We start from the raw sequence: 13,226 nt of genomic DNA, 5'->3' as shown, positions 1-13,226 counted from the left end.
AGGGTAATGTCCGATTCACCACTACCCCATTGTGGACATTGGACTTTGTCTATGGAACTGATGCGCTACAATAATGAGAACAATATTCTGCACTGCATCTTACCCTTTGCTCTATCTTTTGCATTTAAGTTTGATTTGATTGCATTTATGTATAGTATATCTGATCTGTTTGGATGGCACGCCAAACAAAGCTTTTTCCCTGTACCTCGGTACACGTGATAACAAAGAACCTAAACATAAACCTAAATCTAAATCTAAATCTAAACCTAAGCCTAAACCAATAGACAATTTAGCCATAAGTGGTCTCTCAGTTTCCCACTACTTCTCAACCACCAGTCACCTGACAACAGCCAGGAGTGATAACCATGGCTGATCATTCTTTTTACTGGAACAGGGACTTAATGATGATTTCCATGTGGGCAATGATGGTGATGTTTGTAAAAGGTATAGAAGTGTGAAAACACGCACCTTCAGATTCAGGGACTTTCTTCCCAGTTGCTATCAGGCGACAGAACAATCTTATCAACAACTAGAGAGCAGTCCTGAGCTACTATCTACCTTATTGGAGACCCTTTGGACTATCATTAATCGGACTTCACTAGACTTTATCTTGCACTAAACATTATTCACATTATTCCCTTTATCATGTAGATAATGTGGAGACACTGGTATCGTTGTCTCGTTGTAGGACATTGATCATTCTTTTAATCTGGATTTTTAATTCATGTATCGTGTTTTAAAAAATATATAATTTATGATGCTTTTATGTGATATACTAAGATTTTATATGTACTTGATATATGATATTTTTTAATATGCAATGCATTTTTATGTAATGTTGCCCCTTGTCTGGACCTCGAGTCCGTAATAAGGTTTATTATTATTATTATTATTATTATTATTATTATTATTATTATTATTATTATTATTATTATTATTATTATTATTATTATTATTATTATTATTATTATTATTATTATTATATCTGTACACTGTAAATGGTTTGATTTTAATCATGTAGTGTACTATTGTACAGGTCTCGTACTAGTAGGATGATGAACAGCTTCTACAACAACACTATCACATTGCTGAACTCGGAGTCCCGCCGATAGATTTCTCCAGTCTCTCCGTCCACATTGTTTGCTTATTCTGTATTTTTATTTCTATATTGCACTATTACTACGGACTGACGCTAAACTGCATTTCGTTGTACCCATACTTGTATCTGTGCAATGACAATAAAGTTGAATTGAATTGAATTGAATTTACGCTGACTGGTTAGCACACAACAGAAGCTTTTCACTGGACCTCGGTACATGTGAATATTAAGTAAACTAAATATGAGGAATGACCATTGGACTGAAATAAGGGAGGTTACCAACACCTGTTGAAAATATTCCACCATGAGGCATTTGCCTTCAACAGAAAATGAAAGAGAATTGTAGGGCAGAAGTTCCCTTTAAGTTAAATCATACTTGGCTATATTTAAGAGGGAGTTAGATGTGGCCCTTGTGGCTAAAGGGATCAGAGGGTATGGAGAGAAGGCTGGTACAGGATACTGAGTTGGATGATCAGCCATGATCATATTGAATGGCGGTGCAGGCTCGAAGGGCCGAATGACCTACTCCTGCACCTATTTTCTATGTTTCTATGTTTACATTCCATTTCAGTCTGTTTCACGCAAAGAAAACAAGCAAGGTCCAGTTCACAGATGTGAATTAATTTAAAAAAGCACAAAGAAGAAAATAGAGACATAAAGATACTCTACCGATTGACTGCGTTACATAAATATTTGCTATAAATAAACCAATACAAGCCGACAAAATGGATGCCATCGCTTTAATAGGACAAGATATGAAACATATACTTCCCTGTTTCCCTGTGGTGCTTGCTGTTGTGACAAGCTGCACCATCAATCATAGCCCAGGTTCCTGTGGGCAACGGAGGAATGAAGACATGGTAAAAGAAACATGAGAGGAAGACAGTGCTGAATTGTCAGAGGTGTTTAAGGGATATCGGAAATGCCTCAATTTACCTGTGGCTTGGCAGTTCTTAGAAACTCATTTTAAATTTAAAAAATCCCTCCTGATTATTTATTTATATCCAGCTCTGCAATGCAATCGGAGTCTGGTCAGAGCGAGAGGGGATGGACAGCCTGCCTGAGGGGGAACTGTTGGAGATGCAGTTCTTTGCAATCCCTCCTTCCCTCAGGTAGTGAGCTCAGTGGGAGTGGAGCCAGCTTGGCTGAGACAGAGAGACTCCGTGTAGAATCAGATGTTATATGTTGGTTATAATAGTGTCCTCGTATCTGTATAGTGGTTGATGCAGTAACAAATGCAGCAAATATTTGTATTTATATAGCGTTTTTAAGGTAGTAAAACATTTCAAGGAGCTCCAGCGGAGACTAGTTGAGAGATACAGCGTGGAAACAGGCCCTTCGGCCCACCGGGTCCACGCCAACCGGAGATCACCCCATACACTAGTTCTATCCTACACACGAGGGACAATTTACAGAAGCCAATTAACCTACAAAGCTGCTCGTCTTTGGGATGTGGTAGGAAACTGGAGCAGCTTGGTAGAAAACCCATACAGTCACAGGGAGAACGTACAAACTCCGTACAGACAGCACCCGTAGTCAGGAGTGTTGCGGCACTGTGCATGGTTTAGATTTCGGCTTCGATTCATTATTATGACTTGTATCAAGGTACAGTGAAAAAACTCTGTTTTGCATGCCATCCAAAAGTTGCACCCCCACGCTGCGGCTCTAGAGTTCACCAGACTGATTCCTGGGATGGCAGGACTTTCATATGAAGAAAGACTGGATGGACTCGGCTTGTACTCGCTAGAATTTAGAAGATTGAGGGGGGATCTTATAGAAACTTACAAAATTCTTAAGGGGTTGGACAGGCTAGATGCAGGAAGATTGTTCCCGATGTTGGGGAAGTCCAGAACAAGGGGTCACAGTTTAAGGATAAGGGGGAAATCTTTTAGGACCGATATGAGAAAAACATTTTTCACACAGAGAGTGGTGAATCTCTGGAATTCCCTGCCACAGAAGGTAGTTGAGGCCAGTTCATTGGCTATATTTAAGAGGGAGTTAGATGTGGCCCTTGTGGCTAAAGGGATCAGGGGGTATGGAGAGAAGGCAAGTACAGGATACTGAGTTGGATGATCAGCCATGATCATATTGAATGGCGGTGCACCTATTTTCCTGCACCTATTTTCTATGTTTCTATGTTTCTATGTTCAGATTAAAACTGACACTGAGCCAAAGGAGATTTTAGACATGGAGCCGCAGAGCACAGATCAGGCCTTTCGGCCCACTACTTCCAGGGACACCTATCAATTAACTATCTATTTTCATCCTATTCACCAGCACTTGGTAGCTGCCTTGCTGATTCAAGTGCTCATCTCAATAATTCTTAAATGTTATGTGAGTACCCACCTGTCAGACCGAGTGTTGTAGATTCCAATACTTTCTAATGCCTTACCCCAACCCTACAACTATTGGTTTTAGACATTTCCGCTCTGCATGAAAGCTTCCTACTATCGCTTTAACGATGTCCATCATAACCTTTATTCCTCAATCAGGTCAGCCTTCAGCCTCCTTCGCTCCATAGAACACAAAGCCAACCGAGCCAACCTCTCCTCAATCTCAAGCACCATCCCGGTGAATCAGTTATGTACACTCCAGGCTGCCTGAATAGATGCGTGATTTATAATGTACGTTTTTTAGCTGAGACTTAAAGCAGAGTAGAGTGGTGCAGAAGGCAGAAAGAGAATTATGTGCCGACTTGCCAATTATATAAGAACTCCATAAAGTTAGTTTGCTGAGATTTTGATGCCCAAACACCTGAACTGATCCTAATTTTCCATGTAAGCTCAAGGAACTTCAGATGCTGGTTTAATTTTTAAAAAAGCACAGTGTTTGACTAACAGTGGGTCAGACTGCGGCGCTGTGCATGGCTTAGATTTAGGCTTGCGGTCATTATTTTCACATGTATCGAGGTACAGTGAAAAAGCTTTGTTTTGCATGCCAGTCAAAAGCTGCACCACTGTGCTGCCCGAGATGGGAGTCTGTTCTGGAGAACATGGATAGGAGAACAGGGATAGGATTTTGTCGGGATCCTTCCTCAGACTGTTTGTAGTAGTGGGGGCGGGACAATACCTGGCAAGAGTTAGGTGGATATACGTGAGAGGGGTGGGGGAGGGGGTGATTGGAGGATGAATGGACAAAGGCCAGAGTTGAAAAGACAAAAGAAGATGTGATAATGAGATACGGAGAGAAGAGGTATTAAATGGCCAGGTGGAAGAGGACGGGATATGAGGGGAAAGGGGAACAAGTGTGCATCTAGAAAATAGAGGGGTGGCGGAGGGGGGTGGAGGGGGGAGGTGGGGGGGTAAGGCTAGTTATCTAAAATTTGAGAAATGATTGCTCATATTGTTGAGTTGTAAGTTACCAAAGTGGAATATGAGGGATATTCAATTTCCCAAGTGTTTGTCTTTGTGGATAGTTGGCGCCAGGCGACAAAGGGCCAAGCTTCACTTAACCTTTGAAGTGGCTGCATCATTCAGGAGATGTGAGCAGCATGGATTAAAGGATGTATTTAAAGGCCATAAATGTACGTCATGAAGAAACAAAAAAGAACATATCAAGCCTGACACTTGCTCCAACAGCTTAGATACTACTCCACGACCATGTTGCAAAGACCCTCTCTCATTGCTCCCCCTCTGTGGTTCTTGCTGCTCTCCTGCTCTGCGATCATGTTCTAAGAGTTTGAAGAAGGGCCCACGACCCAAGACATCACCTATACACATTTTCCAGAGATGCTGCCGGACCCGCCGAGTTACTCTTTAGTTTAGTTTATTGTCACGTGTACCGAGGTACAGTGAAAAGCTTTTGTTGCATGCTAACCAGTCAGTGGAAAGGCAAGACATGGTTACAATTGAACCAGCCACAGTGTACAGATACATGATAAATCGAATAACGTGAATGATGTTTAGTGCAAGATAAAGTCTAGTAAAATTCGATCAAAGATAGTCCGAGGGTCTCCAATGTGGTAGACAGTAGCTCAGGACTACTCTCTAGTTGTTGGTAGGATGTTTCAGTTGCCTGATAACAGCTGAGAAGAAAATGTCCAGCGTTATGTGTCCTTTTTTGAAACTAGCATCAGCAGTTCTTTGTTTCTACAGCTTAGAGACCTCAGCAGGATCATTTCAGTTTGGCCTTCTTCCACACAATGTTTTAGTTGAATTTGAAATATCCCCAATTCCTACCAAGTGCTTGGATTCTGTATGCTTACATTCCATTAAGTGGATTCGGTTTGAGGAGCTACTTGGCCTAGTTCTAGTGTGCCCTTCAATAATTAAAATATACTGTAGTTCAAGTTTGCCTTTAGCCATTAAACACAGCGATCTTCTTTGGCCTTAACACAAGGAATGCCTCCAAATCCTCTCCATTGATTTTAAAACCTAGACCTCACCGGGTCTATTTATGTTGAGAAATAAATTTATTGCTTGTGCGGTAACACTTGTTAATTTACAGCCAATGATAAAAATTCAAGGTTCTTTTGACAAGCTCTGAACTCCAAATGGGACATGGAGAGATAAATTCTAGTTCCATAACCTCTGGCGTGTACATGCAAGTGCACTGGGGATGCAATTGTTTTTTTCACTCTCTCTCTCACTCTCTCTCTCTCTCTCTCTCTCTCTCTCTCTCTTTAAACTCACATACAGGAATAGGTTTTCCCACACAATTCGACAATGCCGACCGAGATGTCCATCTGAGCAGGTCCTACATGTCCGAAAAGGGACATATCCTTCTATCCCTCTATATCATTGTTCCTAATCAAATGTATGTTAAATATTGTTATTGAACCTGCCTCAACTACTTTCACTGGCAGCTTGTTCTATATACGCACTATCAACTGTGTGAAGATGTTTCCCTTCAAATAGCTGTCAAATTTTCTCCTCACATTAAACCTAAGCCCTCTAGTTTTTGATTCCACTTCCCTGGGAAAAAGATTTATGCATTTGCCCCAAATGCTCCTAATGATTTTATACACCTCTATAAGGTCACCCTTCAGTTTCCTATGCTGAAAGGATTAATGTCCCAGCCTTCCCAACCTTTCCCTATAACTCAGGCTCGCGAGTCTGGCAACATTCTCAAACGCTTCCTTGCATTCTTTCCGGCTTAATAGCATCTTTCCTGCAGCAAGGTGACCAACACAATACTACAAGTGCGGCCTCACCAACGTCTTGTACACTGAAACATGATGTCCCAACTCCTGTACTCATTGCCCTGACTGATGAATGCCAATATCCAAATGCCTTCTTCACCACCATAACTACTAGTAACGCCACTTTCAGCGATGCATGTGCTTGCACTCCTAGGTCCCTCAGCTTTAGAACATTCCCAAGGCCCTACCATTCACTGTGAAGGTCCTTCCCTGCTTTGACTTCCAAAAATGCAATACCTCACATTTATCTGAATGGAACATAATTTCCCAACACTCGACCCACTTAACGCAACTGAGCAGGATCTTGCTAGAATTTTTGACAACCTTCTGATACTTCCGATTTCAGTGTCACCTGCAAATTTACTAACTGTATCCTCCTTGAGTCTGAAGAAGTGTCCCGACCAGAAACGTCATCTGTCCATTTCACTCTACAGATGCTGCCTGGTCCGCTGAGTCCCTTCAGTACTTTATGCTTAAAACTAGGAACGGACTAGGTGGTAGATTGCAGCCATGGACCCAACTCCCTGACATCCAAGGAGTGCAGAGTTAAAGCATTCCCCACTGTGCCCCTTGAGCAAGGTAATAATTGAAATGGTGCATAAGTTTCAGTGGAATCAGTGTGATCAATTTCATCATTTCAGTGAAACTCTGCTTCCAATTGAAGTGCCGCATTGTAAGACATTCATTGACACTGCAATTTATTGAATGAAATAATGAACTTTAAGAAGCCATTTTTACTCCCTCACATTGATTTTTCTTTGCATTCTCTTGCTCACTTCATGATATACTAGCAGAATATTAAGCCCTAAACACAGATTGAGACAATAAAAGAATGATGAATAAACGTTCTTAGAGAAGTAATTCATTGACCAATAGTAAATAAAAAATTGTTGTTGTCGACATTGTTATTTGTTTAAGATGCATTGTATCTCTCTAAATGCACCGTGGATTACGATCAATCACTGAAGATACATGGTACGTTTACTGAGCTGTATGGGTAATGGATAGATAACTCTGGAGAGCTAGTTGGATTTATTGGCTACTACTGTGCTTGTCTGCGGGTCCTATGCCTGCTAAACTGTGGTTGTACGGCTGGAGATCTTAAAGTTACCTCCATGAATGAGGTAGAGGGAATTCAAAGAGGTACGTTCATAATTTGTGCTAAAGTGTGAAGCGGAAATCAATGGGAATAAAATTTAGTCGATTCGTAAACCAAGCTGCCAATGCCCTGTCATCCATTTTATTAATTGTGCAGTTAAAATTTCCCTGCTAGAGTTTTGGCATAAGGGGGGAGGAAGATTTAATAGGAACCCGAGGAGTATCTTTTTCACACAAAGGGGGGTATGTGTATGGAATGTGCTGCCGGAGGAGGTAGTCGAGGCAGGGATTATCGCAACGTTTAAGAAACATTTAAACAGGTACATGGATGGGACAGGTTTAGAGGGATATGGGCCAAATGCAGGCTGATGGGACTAGTCGGACAAGTTGGCCGGTGTGGGCAAGTTGGGCCGAAGAGTATGACTCTATGACTCTTAGTGAGGTGCCAGCATACACAGATTGGGGGGGGGGGGGGGGGGGGGGGGTGAGAATAGGGTTTAGATTTCAAATGATTTCACCCAGCAGCTTCACAGATAAATGACAGATAAATATGTTTTAGACAACAGACAATAGACAATAGGTGCAGGAGTAGGCCATTCAGCCCTTCGAGCCCTATCTAGCTCTCCCTTGAAAATATCCAGAGAACCTGCCGCCACTGCCCTCTGAGGCTGAGAATTCCACAGACTCATGACTCTCTGTGTGAAAAACTGTTTCCTCGTCTCCATTCTAAATGGCTTACCCCTTATTGTTAAACTGTGGCCCCTAGTTCTGGATTCCCCCAACATTGGGAACAGGTTTCCTGCCTCCAGCGTGTCCAAACACTTAATAATCTTATATGTTTCAATAAGATCCCCTCTCATCATTCTAAACTCCAGAGTGTACAAGCCCAGCCGCTTCATTCTCTCAGCATATGACAGTCCCGCCATCCTGAGAATTAACCTTGTAAACCCACGCTGCACTCCCTCAATAGCAAGAATGTCCTTCCTCAAATTAGGGGACCAAAACTGCACACAATACTCCAGGTGTGGTCTCACTAGGGCCCTATACAACTGCAGAAGGACATCTTTGCTCCTATACTCAGCACCTCTTGTTATGAAGGCTAACATGACATTTGTTTTCTTCACTGCCTGCTGTATCTGCATGCTTACTTTCATTGACTGATGAACACGGTCCCCCAGATCGCATTGTACTTCCTCTTTTTCCACTTGACACCATTTATATAATAATCTGCCTTCCTGTTTTTGCTACCAAAGTGGATAACCTCACATTTATCCACATTAAACTGCATCTGCCATGCATCTGCTCACTCACCCAACCTATCCAAGTCACCCTGCATTCTCATAGCATCCTCCTCACAGTTTTAATTGTTGACAATAGCTGCAGTCAGTTCGGACTTAAGGGCCTGTCCCACCAGCATGCGATTGCATGCGTCTAGCGCGACCAAACGTGGTCGCTTGAGGCATACGGCCTCGTGGGGCCGGTCCCAATTCGGATGTGTATGGAGTTGTGCGGGGCTGGTCCCGACATCATACTCACCAACCAGCTGGGCAGGAGGCGTGCCTACTGAATTTGGACGTCGCACAGCATCGGGCGGTGACGTCATCACGCAACGGCACGCCGGGCGGTGACGTTATCGCGCAACGCCGCCGACAAGACGCTACATATGATGTCAAGACGCTGCGTACGACGTCAAGATGCTGCATACGCCAGTCGAGGCGCTGCGTACGGCCTCAATGCGGCTGCGGGCCGACAGGCCGTTGTCGCGCGATATTTTCGGACAGTGCATGATTTTTGGAGCCCTGCGTGATGTCGGGACCAGCCCCGCACAACTCCATACGCTTTCGCCAATCGAAGTGGGACCGGCCTCGCGAGGCCGTACGCCTCAAGTGACCACGTTTGGTCGCGCTAGACACATGCTATCGCATGCTGGTGGGACAGGCCCTTTAGACACTGCCCCTGCATAGTAAAATGTCAGTGCATGTTAGGGTAAACCGATTGACAGTCAATGTGTCACAGAGCTATGTAGTACGGAAACAAGCCCTTTAGCCTAACTTGTCCATGCCAACCAAATTGACCTTCTGGGCAACTTGCATTGGTCTGCAATTTTCCCATATCCTTCCAAACACTGCCTATATATATATATTTATATATGTTTATTATTGCCAAGTCGAAGTGAAAAGCTTTGTTTTGCATGTTATACTAGAATGAATCAGATATACCATGCAAGTTCTAATCAAGTTAAATTCAAGTACAATAGATGGATGGATGGATGGATGGATGGATGGATGGATGGATGGATGGATGGATGGATGGATGGATGGATGGATGGATGGATGGATGGATGGATGGATGGATGGATGGATGGATGGATGGATGGATGGATGGATGGATGGATGGATGGATGGATAGAACAAAGGGGAAGATACAGAGTGCATAATATAGTTCTCAACATTGTAGCACATCAGGTCCATATCCAAGGTCATTGTGGGAAACCAGAGAGGAAATTTTGGTCCTAAATAAAGGAGAGGTGCCAGAAGACTGGAGGGTGGCGAATGTTGTACCTCTATTCAAGAAGAGCAGCAGGGAAAATTCTTGGAACTACAGGCCAGTGAGCATCTGTAGTTGTAAAGTTACTCGAGAGTATTCTAAAGGGTAGATATACAGGGATTTAGATGGACAAAGGCTGATTCGGGCAAGTCTGCATGGGTTTGCGTATGGGAAGTCATGTCTCACAAATCTGATTGAGTTTTTGGAAGACATGACCAAAAACATAGATGAGGGCAGTGCTGTAGATTTTGATGGACTTCAGCAAAGCATTAAAAAGGGTTCTGCATGGTAGGCTGCTCTGGAAGGTTAGATTGCATGGGATCCAAGGAAAGGCAGCTGAACCATCTACATTTTTGACCATCTACATTCATTCTGATTCCCAGCGTTAGGACCATGTCCTTCAAAGCATTGCCTATTTAGGTGCTTGTCTAAATGTCTCCCAAATATAGTCATTGTATCTGATTGTACCACGTTGCTGGCTCGAAGGGCTGAATGGCCGCCTCCTGCACCTATTTTCTATGTATTTTCTATGATTCCACTATTGGCCGCCAGTTCCAGACACATCAACTCTCCTGGTGAAAAAAAAACTCCCCTAAAAACCTTTTTAAAACTCCTTCCACTCAGCTTAAATCTATGTCCCCTTATTTTTGATAACCCGTAGCATGGAGAAAGATTCAGACCATCTACCCTATCTAGGCCAAGGGACAACACCATTTCTGTCCCTTTGACTTCCTGTTAACAAATCTTGCCTTCACCTGAAGTCACCCCACGTTCTGGGTAATCAGTTGAATGTTTAAAAACTTCTTTAACTAATGGATTTGGAGTCATAAAGTGGCAGAGCTCAAGTCTTTCGGCCTACGGAGTCCACATCAAGCATCAATCCTTCCTTGCAGAAGTGTTATTCTCCGCACTTTCCCATCAACTTTCCCCAGATTCCACCACTCATCTACACACTAGGGGCAATTTACAATGGGGTGGGGGAGAAAACAGGAGCACCTGGAGGAAACCCATGACGACAGAGAAAATAATCGTGTAGACTCCACACAGGCAACGCTGGGGGTGAGGATTGAGGCAGTAGCTCCACTAGTTGTGCTATTGTGCTGCCCTTATTAAGCGACCAGCCCATATTTGTGACCTCTAATATGGCCTTCTTGATAAAACTGTCATTTTAAGTTTGTTCTTACCTCTATGAGTAGATTTTGATCGTATTTCCGACTTATTGGTGCTAGCTAGTGCAAGTTGGCGTTAGATTCACTGATGTTCTTTACTTTCTTCCTGAATTTGCCGATTAAGCAATTCTGTATTAAGTTGGAATTGACATGTGTTTCATGGAGGCTGGGAGATCGCTCCCAATCCTGCAGTGATTCCCAATCTTGCTCATTTGCACCAAATGAGGAAGTTGGAAAGAAAAGGGAAATAGGGACAGGGGCCTCTTGGAATGATTTGCTTATGCATCCATTTACAGAGCATCATTGGGACAAGGCCTGCACTGTGACGGGGTTCGGTGCAGGCGGGACAGTGAAGGAATAAAAACAAGAATTGACCTTTATCAACAAAGCGAAAATCAGAAATAAATCTTCCAATCTAAGGAGGCAAAGCTTGTAATTTCCAAAAGGCATTTCCAAACATTCGCAAATACCTCATCTCCTCAGTTTAAAGGGGCAGGGGTCAGATTGGAAGCTCGGGGGGTGCTGCCTTGTATTTACAGGTTGACCTTTGACAAGACTTGTCAGTTCCATTGTCAGAGAACGGAGTCCACTGGGACCAAGTGACCAACACCAGGGTCAGCCACATAAAAAAATCTATTTAGCAAAGTGTCATCTTCAATAACATCCCCACCTCAAATGAGATGGGCAGCAGACCTCATACACTATATTCTTGGGCTGGCGAACATAACTCCAAATGACTACCAAACCGGTCCCCCGGGACTTTGGTTAAAAAGGCAATGTCCCTATCTTCAGCACTAATTAAATCATTACATGTGAGAGTGTAGACAGCTTGTAGGGTGTTACACTGCATGTAAGGATGCTTACAACATACTACAAAGCATTAATCTCAGTGAGCACAAAAAACACAAATGGTTTATGACAATCATGTGGATTCCAGAGTCAGATGTGTGATGCAACCAGGTCAGTAACCAGGTTGTACTGTCCAATATAGAAGATAATATATCTGTGACGGATAACACTCGACCTCAAGTGAGCCAGAGATAACCGAAACAAATTACACAGCGAGTAATACACAGATTGAAATGTGTCTCAGAAACATGACTTATCAAATCCCATTCACTTGGAATGAAACTCACTCATTTCACTTGGCAAGGAATAATCATTATGCAGTTCAGTGACATATAACCCAGGCACAGATAGCTATTTGCTGGTGAATATATTAAAATAAAGAGCCAGAGTGTTTCTAACAAAGCAGTGGTACCTCCAGGATAAAGGATGGCATCAACTACATTCAGGAATCTAACCTCGCTCTATGTTCCTAATTAATGGAAATAACAAATAGTGCCTGAAATCTATCAAAGAGTTAACGGCTCAAACACCATGTTCCTAGATACCACCATCGCATATCCTAAAGGAATCCAGGAGACAGTACTTCTTTCTAGATTAAATAAAATATCATTGATTGTTCCCTCAGCAAAGGTAGCTGGAGACAATACACCAAAACATTTTACTTACCAGAACGAAAAAGCATTCAGCAAGCATACTTATCAACAAGGAACTGGCAAAATTCACACCGCAGTTAGTCAAAAATGCCCACCGGAAGAAATGAAGAAATGGCAGCATTGTGCCAGATAATACACAATAAAACATAGTTAGGGAAAGCAAAAATTACCAACCACAAAAGAAGGAGGGGGTGAGATGGTTGGAGGTAGAAAAGGGTGAATAGTATGAAGAGGCCAAGCAGATTCTTGAGATGGAGATATTGATTTGAAGAAGGGTCCCGACTCAAAACGTCACCCATCCTTTTTCTCCACTGACCTGACCTGCTGAGTAACTGCAGCACTTTTTGTCTCTCTTTGATTTGCCATACAGCATGGGACAGGCCCGACAGCCCACTTTGTCGGTGCTGGAAGACAAGCATCCATCTGATGCCATGTTGTGATGGAGCAGATTCATTTCTTGAAAGTCAGGACAAATGGAACTCAAATCAATTCCAGTCACTTTAGGTTTAGGTTTAAGCTTAGGTTTATTATTTTTGTGTTTTTGCATGCTGTCCAAACAGGTCAGATATATTATACATAAATTCAATCAGTTCAGACTCAGGTATAATAGATGGAGCAAAGGGGAAGAAACAGAATGAAGAATATAGTTTTCATCATTGCAGCACAATGAA

This window comes from Amblyraja radiata, chromosome 1, assembly GCF_010909765.2.
Source record: "Amblyraja radiata isolate CabotCenter1 chromosome 1, sAmbRad1.1.pri, whole genome shotgun sequence".
Lineage (NCBI taxonomy): Eukaryota > Metazoa > Chordata > Chondrichthyes > Rajiformes > Rajidae > Amblyraja > Amblyraja radiata.
Note: the sequence above shows the minus strand (reverse complement) of the source record.